The sequence below is a fragment of the Caretta caretta genome, chromosome 3 (assembly GCF_965140235.1).
Source record: "Caretta caretta isolate rCarCar2 chromosome 3, rCarCar1.hap1, whole genome shotgun sequence".
NCBI lineage: Eukaryota > Metazoa > Chordata > Testudines > Cheloniidae > Caretta > Caretta caretta.
The window spans coordinates 176,525,570-176,540,605 of record NC_134208.1 but is presented as its reverse complement, the minus strand read 5'-3'; the positions used below and the strand labels follow the sequence as shown (position 1 = coordinate 176,540,605).

General features: G+C 44.7%; 1 long non-coding RNA gene across 1 annotated transcript in view; it reads left to right on the top strand.

Moving 5' to 3' along the window:
- Positions 1-14,821, top strand: part of LOC125633552 (uncharacterized) — a 61,167-nt gene extending 46,346 nt beyond the window's left edge. Inside the window, exons 2-3 of the long non-coding RNA XR_012667777.1 lie at positions 10,703-10,835; positions 12,805-14,821. This is a non-coding gene — a long non-coding RNA (uncharacterized LOC125633552). The remainder of the gene's footprint in view (positions 1-10,702; positions 10,836-12,804) is intronic.
- The last annotated feature ends 215 nt before the right edge of the window (positions 14,822-15,036 follow it).

Below are 15,036 nucleotides of genomic sequence, written 5' to 3'. Positions count from 1 at the left end.
CTCCACAATATCTGTGAGAGTAAGGGGGAGACGTTTATGGCGGGGTGGGAGGTTGAGGCAAATCGCCTGGCTGCTGGTTACGCGCAGCCAGACACCAGGGCGGTTAGAAGAGCACAGGAGGGCGCGGTACGCATCAGAGAAGCTTTGAAAAACAGTTTCATGACTGGCCAGGCTACGGTGTAAAAGTTCTGTTTGTTTCTCCTTGATGAACCCCCCCGCCCCTTGGTTCACTCTACTTCCCTGTAAGCTAACCACCCTCCCCTCCTCCCTTTAATCATTGCTTGCAGAGCCAATAAAGTCATTGCTGCTTCACAGTCATGCATTCGTTATTCATTCATCACACAAATAGGGGGATGACTACCAAGGTATCCCAGGAGGGGTGGTGGAGGAGGGAAGGAAAATGCCACACAGCACTTTAAGCACAGCACTTTAAAAGTTTACAACTTTAAAATTTATTGAATGACAGCCTTCTTTTTTTTGGGCAATCCTCTGTGGGGGAGTGGCTGGTTGGCCGGAGGCCTCCCCACCGTGTTCTTGGGCGTCTGGGTGTGGAGGCTATGGAACTTGGGGAGGAGGGCGGTTGGTTACAGAGGGGCTGCAGTGGCAGTCTGTGCTCCAGCTGCCTTTGCTGCAGCTCAACCATACACTGGAGCATACTGGTTTGGTCCTGCAGCAGCCTCAGCATTGAATCCTGCCTCCTCTCATCACGCTGCCGCCACCTTTGAGCTTCAGCCCTGTCTTCAGCCCGCCACTTACTCTCTTCAGCCCGCCACTTACTCTCTTCAGCCCTCCACCTCTCCTCCCGGTCATTTTGTGCTTTCCTGCACTCTGACATTATTTGCCTCCACGCATTCGTCTGTGCTCTGTCAGTGTGGGAGGACAGCATGAGCTCGGAGAACATTTCATCGCGAGTGCGTTTTTTTTTCTTTCTAAGCTTCACTAGCCTCTGGGAAGGAGAAGATCCTGTGATCATTGAAACACATGCAGCTGGTGGAGAAAAAAAAAGGGACAGCGGTATTTAAAAAGACACATTTTATAAAACAGTGGCTACACTCTTTCAGGGTAAACCTTGAAAGTTAACATTACATACATAGCACATGTGCTTTCGTTACAAGGTCGCATTTTGCCTCCTCCCACCGCGTGAACGGATTTTGGTTGAATGCCAGCAAACATACACTGCAATGCTTTGTTCTACAGTGATTCCCCAGTACGTGTTGCTGGCCTGGAGTGGTAAAGTGTCCTACCATGAAGGACGAAATAAGGCTGCCCTCCCCAGAAACCTTTTGCAAAGGCAGAACCGCAAATGCCAGGGCAAAGTAATCCTTTCACATGCTTGCTTTTAAACCATGTATAGCATTTTAAAAGGTACACTCACCAGAGGTCCCTTCTCCGCCTGCTGAGTCCAGGAGGCAGCCTTGGGTGGGTTCGGGGGGTACTGGCTCCAGGTCTAGGGTGAGAAACAGTTCCTGGCTGTCGGGAAAACCGGTTTCTCCGCTTGCTTGCTGTGAGCTATCTACAACCTCCTCCTCATCATCTTCTTCGTCCCCAAAACCTACTTCTGTATTGCCTCCATCTCCATTGAAGGAGTCAAACAACACGGCTGGGGTAGTGGTGGCTGAACCCCCTAAAATGGCATGCAGCTCATCATAGAAGCGGCATGTTTGGGGCTCTGACCCAGAGCGGCCGTTCGCCTCTCTGGTTTTCTGGTAGGCTTGCCTCAGCTCCTTCAGTTTCACGCGGCACTGCTTCGGGTCCCTGTTATGGCCTCTGTCCTTCATGCCCTGGGAGATTTTCAGAAAGGTTTTGGCATTTCGAAAACTGGAACGGAGTTCTGATAGCACGGATTCCTCTCCCCAAACAGCGATCAGATCCCGTACCTCCCGTTCAGTCCATGCTGGAGCTCTTTTGCGATTCTGGGACTCCATCATGGTCACCTCTGCTGATGAGCTCTGCATGGTCACCTGCAGCTTGCCACGCTGGCCAAACAGGAAATGAGATTCAAAAGTTCGCGGTTCTTTTCCTGTCTACCTGGCCAGTGCATCTGAGTTGAGAGCGCTGTCCAGAGCGGTCAGAATGGAGCACTCTGGGATAGCTCCCGGAGGCCAATACCATCGAATTGTGTCCACAGTACCCCAAATTCGAGCCGGCAACGTCGATTTAAGCGCTAATCCACTTGTCAGGGGTGGAGTAAGGAAATCGATTTTAAGAGCCCTTTAAGTCGAAATAAAGGGCTTCATTGTGTGGACGGGTGCAGGTTTAAATCGATTTAACGCTGCTAAATTCGATCTAAAGTCCTAGTGTAGACCAGGGCTGTGTTTTAGGATAGCTTAGCTCCAAGGTTTTTATCTGTGTATGTCGTGGCAGGTTTCTGATGAGTAACTATGCTTTTTGGCATGTGAGTACATGGCTCATAGTAAACTTTCAATATTCTGGGCAGAAATAACTTACTATTGGCAGAAATTAGCACCTCCAGGTGGGATGGTATAAGTGTTTCAGTGGAATCCTAAGTACACATTGGCCATCTGCTAATGACCGGTGTGTGGGCTGCCTCAGATTTAAAAAGGGCTTGAAAAAGCTTGCAGCATAATTACAGACACCCTGATGCCCTATTCCAGATGATGCCACATATGTAATAATGCAGTGAACTGCATCTTCCCACAAGAAGTATCACTGGTTGGCTTTTTCCAGAGTTAGTTCTAGTCATGCCTAGTGCTGGTTCCTATAGTGCAATAAATAAACTGTAATGCAATAAATACTGGAATAAGGGGGTAGGAATGAAGCATAGCTCCATCTCATAATACTTCTACATAACCCAGTTAATTATATTATGATCCTATCACTTTACTACAATAAGATGCCAGCAGTTTACACAGAATAGTTGAAAGAATTGTCAAACAGAGCTGTAATGGAGAAAATAACTTTACATAAGTGAGAAAATGAGGGAAAATGCAGTATAATTTGGTGTCCCATGGAAGCATTAATGCAGTTGTGACATAACATGGTGCATACAAGATGTTCTACTTAATGGTTTTTTAGATTACAGTTGTAACTAGTGTACATTGAGTATCATGGTCATAAATTGGGCTTTTCTTGGGACTAAATTTAAAAAAACCCTAAAAATTCATGAAACAATACATCTGTATATTTGCGTTCTTTTGTCCTTTCATCAATAACATTGACCGCTCTATTAATTTAATATCTATTTTTTTCCTTTTTCAGTTTGTTTTTCTATTATTTGGGGGAGGGGAACCTAAATGTTTCATAAATAAACTGGACAAGTTATTGGCAAATGTCCTGTAAGGAGATTGACAGGAGGGATGGACTAAGTCATCTAATAAGTCTTTTCCAGCTTATTTCTATGTCTCTGTGGAATTTGGCAATCTTTCCTGCACTTTTATTTCAGTTTAAAATAAGCTGTAATTGTGGTCTTGTCTAAAATTTGGCATAGATCAAGTTTATGGCACATAGATATACAAATATAGTAACTCATTTTCTGCATATTATATCCTGCCATTTATGATGTCTATGGGAATAGTTCTTCATCAAACTTGCCTCCAGCTCTTTTTATTGGCATCCATTTGCACACAAGTTTTATGTCCTCATCTGTTTTTTCCTTTGTTTACTATATTTTTTCTTACTCCTTTCCCTTCAGAAACAGGTAATAGTTATACATCATGAGTATAAATATAAAGACTTATCTAGTTCTGTTTGTCTCTTCATTGAAAATTAAGTGGTATATATTGATGGGGGGATATTATATAATCATACAGCCACTTACATGGACTACAGAATCTTGATCTGTGTATTTCGGTTGCCTCATGAAGGCCATTTTATTGTAACCCTCGACCCACTTGGCAGCACCAGGTCACTTGTTTCTGATCGCAATGGAAAAAACTGAATCCAGCATATTTTTCCAGGATGTTGTTTTCTCATCCATTTCAGTTTCCAGTTCCCATGAACTAGCTCATTGCTGTTGTGTTCAGATTCACTACACAGCAGGAAAATGTTTAAAACATTTTAAAGGTTTGAATTAAAAAAACCCCATTTCTCTTCACATTGGGCCAAATCTTTAGATCCTGATTTTATTTTTACTCAGTCTTTACTGAGGCAAATCCCCACTGGTTTCATTGGGCATTTGAGTAAAAACTGAGGGCTACCTTGGTGAAAAGCTGTAACTTGCATTTGCAGGGCATTGAGGTGGGAGAGTCCCAGGGGATAATAGTGTAGCAGAAGCTCAGTCTAGAACAGTCAGCAGAAGATCGAGAACGCTTATTGACAACTCCAAGAAGAGCACCAGGAGAAAGCATTCTGAAATGATAGCGTTGGCTGGCTCCACTGACCAGTCAAGAGTCAGGTCAGGACCAGGGCCTCACTGGGTATGTCTACACTGCAATAAAACACCTACAGCTGACCCATGTCAGCTGATTTAGGCTCAGGGTTCAGCCTGTGGGATTATTATAACATTGTAGTATATTGGAATTGGTCTGGAGCCTGGGCTCTGGGCGGGGGGAGGGTCCCCAATTCTGCACTCTAGCCTGAGCTTAAATGTCTACACTGCAACTTTATAGCCCTTCAGCCTTCGTCCCATGAGCCCAAATCAACAAACATGGGCAAGCCATGAACATTTTATTGCATTGGAGACGTACTCATTCTCACTCTAGCCCTCCCCTTTTTGAGAGGCTACCTCAACTGGTGGCAGTAATCCAGAGTGGAGTCTCCATTCCCTACAGAGATACAGGTTTGTCCCTGAGCAGGGCTGAATGATGGGGAATAATCTTTTAATCCCCCACGCATACCCATCCTGGGGCAGCCACACTCGGGTCTTAATTACTGCAGGATTTCATCTTGGTAGGGGTTTATTCTATTTATTATTTATGTATTTATTCATTCATCCCTGGTGTTGGGGTAAGTAGTTCAATTTATCTGGTAAACTGCCCCTGAGGGAGAGCCAGGGCTTAAAGGGCTGATTGAGGATTGAGCCCAGTTGAGAAGGAACAGGTGGCTCTGGTAAAAAGCCAGGAAGTTGGTAGTAGAAAGGGGCTGCAAGGGAAGTAGCCTATAGCTACTCCCTGGGAGAAGGGAGGTATCTTCCGGGGCTTTGGAGTTAAGTAGTCTGCAGTTCCTCCTTGGGGAGGAGGATGTTTTGGCTGGTAAATCTAGAGCTAGGGAGAGCCCAAAGACGTAGGAAGAAGTCCAGGGAAAGAGCAATAGGATCTCGGAGAAAAGAAACTACAGTTGTTAGACAGAGGGTCCTTGGACTGGAATCCAAAGTAGAGGTTGGACCCAGGTTCCCCTAAAAGCTGTTGGAGAAGTGGACACTTTGGACAGTGAAGGGAAGACTGCCACTTTAGATGGAAATCCTTTGATATCCTGGAAAGGAAGGACTATAGTGACCTAGCCAGAAGATCAACCTATAAAAGAGAGAGTATGCTGGTGCCAGACAGAGAGGCAGCAGGGTATGTGAACAAGCAGCAGAAAGAGGCATTAGACCTAGTAGAAGCTAATCCCTAGAGAAGCTAGGAAAGGGGTTCTCAAACTGGGGGTCTGGACCCCTCAGAGGGTCATAGGGTTATTACATTGGGGGTCGTGAGCTGTCAGCCTCCACCCTAAACCCTGCTTTGCCTCCAGCATTTATAATGGTGTTAAATATATAAAAAAGTGTTTTGTAATTTATAAAGGGGGTAGCACTCAGGGGCTTGCTGTGTGAAAGGGGTCACCAGCACAAAAGTTTGAGAACCACTGAGCTAGGAGGAAGTGCCCGAGTGGAACCCTGTGACACCCCTCCCCTTCTTTGAATCCAAGCCAGCATTTGGGAGTGAGGCTTCGTCTACAGGGAAAAGCTGTGCCTGTTTAACCATGGGTGTTAACTGAAACTGATTTAGTTACAGCAGGGCAAATGTATGTGGAATATATTTTCAATGTAATAGTGGCTTTTTTATTTATTTAGCTTAGGTCCATTGGGAACAGGCTTGAGCTAAACTGCAGTAGGTCACTCTTAAACTGAGATAAGAGTGTTCGTGTAGGGTTTAAACTGGCTTAAATAAATAGGTTTAAAACCCAATTTAATTTAAACTGGTTTCACTTTCCCATGTGGACAAGGCTCAAAAATCAACTGGGAGAGCCTCTAGCTTGAGCTCTGTAGGCTTCCTTCTGTGTGTAGCCAACTGTCTGTCTTCAGGTGTTTTTACATTCATTTCAGCTAAACCAGAGGTTCAGATGTGAAAACTAGCATATCGGGGCGCATTTCTCCCACTTCAGGATATGAGCCATGCCCAGAAGTTGTTTATATCTTTTGGTGGAAGAATCTGGCCCACCAAGGGCTTGATTTTCATTTTTTTCCAGAAATGATGATCACTAGCAATTGAAGTCACTGGATTCCCAGCACTTCTGAAAGTGAAGTGTGGATTTGTGACAATCCTAGAAGCCTATGAACACCAGCCGACATAATAGAATGGAATTGGATTAAACTAAATGTGGGAGAGAGCTTGCCTTTCAGTAAAGGGCATAATATATGTTGGCTTTTTTTGCAGTACTGTTCCTTTCTATAAACACAATCTATGTACTGATCTGAAGATACTCATTTTGTATAGGTAGGCAGAATTCTTCAGACTAGGTTGACAGTAGGGTCTGCTGTCAATCCTCAAATGTTTCACTTAGTACAGAGAGAGGTACAACACATGACTTTGGCCCTTTTATCTGCAACATACCCACATTTCTATGAACACTTCACCCTACCCTGAGATAACTCACTTGGAAAAATCTGAGAAATCAAGTAGGAACTGCCCCTGAGGCGACAGCTGAGGAGTTCCAACAACTGTCTAGTGGGGAAAGAATGGCATAATTATGATTGCTTTAATAAATACTATACTTACAGTGTCAGCATTAGTAAAGAAGACAAACTGCTTCTAGATAAATGGAAAAGAGATAATGGGATACCTTCCCTTAGACCCACATACAAGTTTCAATACAGAAACTGCAGGGCGTGACTGTCCCCGTCCCGTCCCCCACATCAGGTGCATATCAGACACAAAGGTATTGGCAATAATCCAATCAAAAAGCTAGTCAGGGCGGGACTGAAAAGTACAATATCTGTTTCATATTATATTTATCACACGGTGTGGCAAAAATAAGAAAGACCTTTCCCTCCCTCTGCTTTCCTCAGCCGTGCTGAATGTCAACTTGGTGCAACCAAGGCTCTGGTGCCTGCTATCTCCTTCCCAAGTTGCACCAATAAATGATGCATTTATTAGAAAAGTCTGTGCTTTGTATAGTCATAGCCAGCCAGCTCCTCAGCTGATGTAAATCAACATAACTCCATAGACCTCAATGAAGCCATGCAGATTTACACCAACGGAAGATGTGTCCCATCATGAGCAAGGCTGCGTTAAAGCCCCCGGAAGCATTTCTGCTTTCTTCTGTCCACTCTGTAGTTTTGAATTCTGAAGTCTCTAGAGATAAATAAAATGGTGAAGACACCCAGGAAATCTTAAGGGCCAGACTGTAACATATGGATTAGTAATTTACTCCTGGAGTAATCCTATTTACATCAATGTGATTACACAAGGAGTAAGGTGCTTTTTCTATGTGATTACACATATGACAGTTTGGCCCTTAATGGGATTAGGATATGTTAAGCAAAGAGGATGTTGCTAACAGCTGTATGAGGCAGTGGAGAGGCCCAGGGATTCAAGAAACCCAGTCACAAACAGAGAGATCAAAGAGCCTCAGTCTTATGGAAATGAGAGCAGTGAAGCTATCCCAACACTCTGGTACAAAGGGAGGCACTAGCTGATAATATGATAATGTCAGACAAAACAACTAGTTTCTTACCTAAACAAACAAAGGGACAGAAGAAAACAACAAAACTACACAGGGAAGCAATAAAAATGTTCAGTATTCAAATATTCCATGACTTGAAGACTTACATTTCAAAGGCTGGTTCAGCTGCAGAGGAGACTGGCTTAGCAGGAAACAATCAGTTATGGGCATGGAGCCTTCACAAACAGCTTTGCTGGCAAAATGACCACCAAGCATGGACAATTGAGAGTAATGTTTCTGTATTAGGCTTAAACTAGGAAGAATCCAGACATTGTATTTCATAAGACTGAAGGATCTAGCAGCAAATGCAGTGTTATTGAACCAGAAAGCAAGAGTCTGCCAAATATAGATAATACCAAAGGTAAGGTATACATTCAAAAGACTAGCCCATGGTAATTCTAATAGCATTCCTGAACTCAGAGGATTCGTGCTGGCATCACTGGCATGAGGACTTAAAAAGGGCATTCTCAGGCCAGAATGTTATAATTGTGTGTGTGCAAAACTGGCTGCATATGATGCCCACACAGTTACCACAAATGTGTGCACAATTGCATCATGTGAGCACTCTTGTGTACGCTGTTAGAAAAGTCCTCCATGTATAGGGAACAGCAGCAAGGCTTCTAGGGGTTATACCCAGTATAATTGCTACAGCCTTACAGTATAAGATTTCTCAAAGCAGCATCTCTGTTTAACCCCAGTGTCACATGTGCATTTGAGCATCCTGGAGACTGAATATTGTTTTACAGGATTCACTCCCTTTGAAAGCTTCCAGTCTTCTAACTGTAAAAATGGCATTTCTCTTTGCCTTAGCTTCAGCACGAAGCATGTCAGATCTCCAAGACTGGTCAATCAAGGAATAGTCCTGTACTTTTCACAACCACAAGGCATATCAGAGGGCAACAAAATCAGAGTTATTTCCAAGGGGTAATAGCATGTTCCATAAGGTGTAGGAACCAATAAACCCTTCTTTCTACTCAAATCCTAATTATTCTAAAGTAAAACAATGTCATAGAAAATATAATTAATGAAATCTGATTGACCTATTCATTGTGAATGATATTATTTGATTAATTTGTCCCTTTTTCTCTTTGCAAATTCTCTATGAGAAAATCATGGTTTTTGATTAATTTTCGCATTATTTGAAATTTTTTTTTAAAAAAATTATAAACATATCTGAGGTTATGGAACATTTGCAAGCTGGGTATGGTGAGTGTTCAGTCCACTGTTCAGAAATTTATTATTTGTTTGTTGTGACTGGGTCACCTAAGTTACATAGAAACATTTATTAGAGCATCTGAATTAATTCACCTCTTACAGTTTGTATGGCAACTTCCACCTTCTCTGCATGTGTATATATATATATATTATATATATATATATATCTTCTTACTATATGTTCCAGTCTATGCATCTGATGAAGTGGGCTGTAGCCCACGAAAGCTTATGCTCTAATAAATTTGTTAGTCTCTAAGGTGCCACAAGTCCGCCTGTTCTTTTTGTGGATACAGATGAACATGGCTGCAGCTCTGAAACTGCCATAGAAACATTTCTGTTTCTTGACTGGATGAACTAGTTACTTTTGTTTGTGTGGAAGCAAATTTATTTTGGTCAAGGAATGAATTTGTTTTACTGGCCCATAATTCACTGTAAAACTGAATAAACAACATTTGGTTAAGTTAATGTTTTTCTAGTGAATGAAAATGGAGTCCTAAGAAACTGAATTGAAATATGGGGTTTAATTCAGCAAGCTGGTTGAGAAGAGACTCTTATCCCACTCAACCGGCTTTAGCTCAAATGATATAGTTGAAAAGGCCAAACTTACATAGACAAACACCAACCACATTCATACGATTATATGACTGAGATAGAGACAAAAAGCTGTCTAAATCCTCAATACCTATATGGCTCAGAGCATGCATATCAGAAGCCAGCAGAGTGAAAGGAAGTTCAGCTCGTTCAAACACAGCAGGTTCAGCCTCATGGGGACTAAAAATCTATGCATTCTATGCAAGGATTTGTAAGGCCACAATATGGTAAAATATTCATATTCAGACTAGGCATTGCAAACTGGATTTGCAAGCTTCTTTGGAGCCAGTCTTCAGTCATAGAGTGCTGCAGGCAGTAGTGTCTCAATAAAACACACCGACAAATAATTCTGATTGTTTTTGTTTATATATTTTTACCTCAACGTTTGTTCTGATCTGATCATTTATTTTCTCAGAATTTGATCATAGCCCCCCATCAGACCTTATCTAGCTAAAGAGAATATTTAAAAAACAAAAGAAGTTGTTTCTCTGAAAATGTTTGAAGGATAATTGAATGTTTAGTTTTAATTATTAGTTAACATTGCTAAGTACTTTATATTAGAAAACCCTGTTTTCAATTGCTTATAACTTTGCTGAACTTTAACTGTTTAGGCTGAAATTTCCCATGCTGGGACTCATGCCTCAGACTGATTTTTAAAAGAAAGTTTAAGCTAAAATTTTTCAGCTGTTTCTGAGATTGAGAGTGGGGAAAATCCATTGTTTTGTTCATGTTAAATTATTACAACTGTTTCATTGAGAAACTCTAATGCCTCTATGCTTTGCATTAGTGAATTGAAATTTGAGCCTGATGATAAGGATGTTCCTTTTTTCATTCCTGTGAAAATCCACCCAAATTTGGCCAAGCTATAACCTTTTGAAAATTGCAGTTTGCACATGTTCAGTAGAGGTTTGTTATAGTTTGGTACTTAAAATTCTCTAAAGCTTGTCTGTCCTGAACATGCTCCATCCCTCAAAGCTCCTGTGTATGTTCAGACTGCACAGGTGCCATCTCTACAAAGTGACTGAGCATGCTTCATCCCAGAGCTGAGCGAGACTTTTCCTGCAATTTCTGTTCTCAGCTGCCAGATGTAGCATAAGGCATCAGAATGCAGAGCAGGGAGATGGTCACTCCTGTCCTCCTGATACTCCCACGCCTGCTGGTGCCCAGGCAGCAGGAAGGAAGGAGGAAACTGCCTGACTTGAATGCAAAAGGTGAGACGCAGTGGGGGCTGTGATGACAGTAGCTGGAGGCGTGGGGATACTGACAGTAGGCAGGACAGGGGCAAGAGCTAGGACAGGGGTGGCCAACCGGAGCCTGAGAAAGAGCCAGAATTTACCAATGTACATTGCCAAAGATCCACAGTAATATGTCAGCAGCCCTGCATCAGCTCCCCCATCCCGCTCCCAGCGCCTCCCGCCCACCGGCAGCCCCACCGATCAGTGCGTCCCCCTCCTTCCCCACACCTCCTGATCAGCTGTTTCATGGCATGCAGGAGGCTGGGGGCGGGGGAGGAGCGAGGGCATGGCAGGCTCAGGGGAGGGGATGGAGGGGGGGCAGAGCCAGGGGTTGAGCAGTGAGCGTCCCCCAGCACATTGGAAAGTTGGCACCTGTAGCTCCAGCCCCGGAGTTGGTGCCTATACCAGGAGCCGCATATTAACTTCTGAAGAGCCACATGTGGCTCCGGAGCCACAGGTTGGCCACCCCTGAGCTAGGGGAATAGGAACAGTACTGGGTTTATAATAGTACCAATGGTGCCGGGCCCACACTGGGAAGGGGCCCTTACAGACCTGTCTAACTCATCCACACAGCCAGGTCTGTCCCCTCACCCAAGGTGATCCAGCACGGAGGCCTGGCTGTGTGAGCAGCTCCTAGTCAGCAGATACCGCTCGCCTATAGGGGACTTGCTGCCAAGCGCCCAGACTCTGCCATGCAGGCTTTCGGGGGTCGTGTCCCCGGGGGTCTGTCCCGCTGCCCAGCATGGCTATGGCGCCGAGTGGTCTCTGCTCACTGCCACCTGTAGGGTCCCGCCCACCTCCTCGGGGCCATGCCGCCTGGGACTGGTGCAGAGGCCAGGCTGGTCTTGGCAGTTGGGAAGAGGGGCAGCATGGGGGGCTTGGCTGGGCCCCACCAGGCAAGTGGATCCTGAGGGAGCCTGGCCCAGGCAGGCCCTGCTCCCACTCTGGCCTGACTGATCGCACTGCTCCCGAGGGACTGGCCCCAGCTGCGCTGCCAGCTCAGCCTGCCCACTCTGTGGGGGGTGGGGGGTGCCAGTAGGGATGCCAACTCTGATTGAAGCTATTCTGGGAGACATTTTTTTTCCAACATGAAGTAATGTCATTTTCTTAAAATATTCTATTAAAATCTCCCAGATTGTTTTCAATAATCACTGGGAAATCAATGCCGATTCTGGGAGACTCCAGGCCAATCCTGAAGGGTTGGCAACCCTAGGTGCTTGCCGGTGCAGGGTGGGGGAGGTTTGTTGTGCTTTAGGGCACTGGGCAGTGGGGAGTCTGTGTGGGGCACTGGGCAGTTGTGGTGGTGGGGCAATGGGGGAGTCCTGGGAAGTGGGGGGGGTGTCCTATGGGCAGGGTAGTGCTGGGTAGGGTGTATGTGCAAGGCACAGTGCAGTTGCAGTGGGGGTCTGGGCAGGGGATGCTGGGCATAGGAGGGCGGGGGGAGCACTGGGCAGTGTGGCACAGTGCTTGGCATGGGCCCACCCCTGAGGGGAAGGGGCACACTGGCAGCCCAGGGCTGGGCCAGTGTGTGTCTGGTGGCTGCCTTTGCGCTGGCTGGGTGGAGCGGGGTTGCCCCCGCCATGCCATAACCCATTGCCCCTGGCCGGCCCCTCGCTCCGGGGATTGATCTCCACCCCCGCACCATGCCCCATTGCCTCCAGGGGGGCCCACAAAAGGTTAATCTGGCCCTAGATAGGAACAGAAGATGGGACCATGCCAACATCCAGGAGGAGAGGGGACAAGAGCACATGAAAGGACAGGGACAGGACCTCAGGTGGGGAGCAGGGAAAGGAGGAGAAAGGGGCAGAAGGGTCTATAACCACAAAAGAAAACTCCCCTCCAGAACCCGGAACTGAGGCCATGATTCTTTAATCTCAACAGTCCTCTGCTGTCAGCAAATAGCGGTGAAACTCACTGACAAAGTATGCATTTCATCTTCCTCCAGAAGCTGGTCCACAGAGGGATGACAATGTACTGTTGTTACAGATTACTCCATCAGCTCAAGCAGCAGAGGTCTGTGCAGTGGATACAAAGGTTCCAACTCTGCTGATGATCCATGTGGGTGTCAGTCTGATGCCACATGATGGAATTTCTGTTCTTCAGTTCATTCAGGGCAGAGGCCAGACCTACCCTGGGGATGAATCAGGGTTGTGTAGTGAAGGAAGCCATTTTCTGTAGAACCCCTGCCTCATTTGTTGCAGAAGTTAGATGTGTAATGACTGAGGCAGAGAATTGCAGGAACCAAAAGGATGGTCTCATGGGTAAGTCACTTGAATGCCACCCTAGACAAAGAGATTCTACCTGTGCCACAAAGTTCCTGTGTGATGCTGGGCAAGTCACGTAAACTGAAACTTTGACAGGTGGCCATTATTTGAGTGTTCCTCATTTTCTGGGGTCCTGACTTGAGAATCCTGGGGTCTGATTTGCAGAAGTGCTGAGCACTCACAACTGAAACTAAAGTAAATTGAAGGTGTGCTTTGAATATCTTAAGTGCCATAAAAATGTTAGATACTCTGAAAAATCAGGTTCTATATTTCTTAAATTTGGCACCCAAAATTAGTGGATACTTTTGACAATTTTGGCCCCAATTTGTCTGGGCCAGGACCTCACAGGCATTTAGGCACCTAACTCCTATTGATTTCAGTGGCCGTTAGGTTCATAAATACCTGTGAGGAACTGGGCCTCTGACATAATTCTCCCATCTGTAAAATGGGGATAGCACCCCCATTTCACTTCACAGCAGTGCTGTGAAGGTGAATTAATATTTGTGAAGTACCTGGGCCACTTTACTTCTGAAGAGAGCACCCACATAGGAGTTTAACTTTAATTAATGTGCTTTAACTGCACATCTTTAGTTAATTCATCTTCACTTCTCTGAGTGCTTTCAAGTAGACTTGTCCCTCTCCCATCCTCCCCCTTATCCACCCTTCCCCCCCTCTCCCTGGCATAGTTGAAGGCAGCCTGAGAGACGCCTCCTGCTCACAGCATTCCATCCCATACTCCTCTGGGGGTGAAGAAACTATTTCTGTGGCTCAAAAGCCTTCAGGGAATTAGGACAAAGGTTTTCTGTCAAGTGTTTCATTGTTTCATCACTGGAGGTTTTCCTTTGCTTCTATCTCTTTTATGATACCAGTCTTTTCTCTTGACTAAAGCTTTAATGGAAGATCAAGCTCATCTGGAGGGCCTGATTCTTCACTGCCTTGTACATTTGCACCTCTACAAAGGAACTGTAATATTCTACCAAATTGGAGCAATAGTTTTATAGCTATTTGGTCCAGCTGTAAATGAGAGTGAAGGTGTACAGCAATGGAGAATGAATCTCTTCTCCAAACAGAATGTCAACTGTCTCTGTTATTAAGCCACTTCCACCCTAGTTTGCCAAGGCTATGGAGATTCCAGTCCTCTCTCTTCCGATGGCCAGCACCTCTCGCTGTTTTTGATTAACCTTAAGGGGGCACAGTCAAAATAAGTACCAGAGCTCTATTGTTGCCTGGCCTGCTACACCTCCAGCCAGATGTCCTGGGCATTTGGGATATTTGGACAGCAGCTATCATCAGGAAGAGCTCCTGCTCCCCACAAAAATGCTCAGCATTTTGATACAGAATACTGATCTGTTTTGTGCAGAAATATTACTACATAATTAAAGCTAAATTACTCATCCATTCACAGGATTGCTAAAGGCAGCAAGGTTCTCTCACTGAAAGCAGAAGGAAAGACACCTAATAATGCCATTACCTTCCAATGTTCAGTGAATACTTTAATTGATACCTGAGCTGGCTCCAAAATCATATTCACCTTTCCAGCAAATGTTACACAATGGTACACATTACTAGTAGATAAAGCAAAACCTTGATCCCCAGCTGCCGGTGGCTAAATTAATATCAGTATAAATAGGCTGATTATAGGACACATTTCTGATTATATGCTGTATTTGACATGCTGTGTAATTTTATATATTTTGCTTGTGAAGCACTGAAAGAATAAACGAGATATTTATTTTTAACCAAATATATCTATCATTTTATTACCTGGATTTGTAGTTGCCATACAGTGGAATGCAAGGCTTTCTGTGCTGCTTGATATGCAACAAATTCCAAAAAGGGGGTTTGTCACATCCCTACATAACCCATATTATCACATTGAACCGCCTTATAGCCTGTTAATGCTACATTATCCT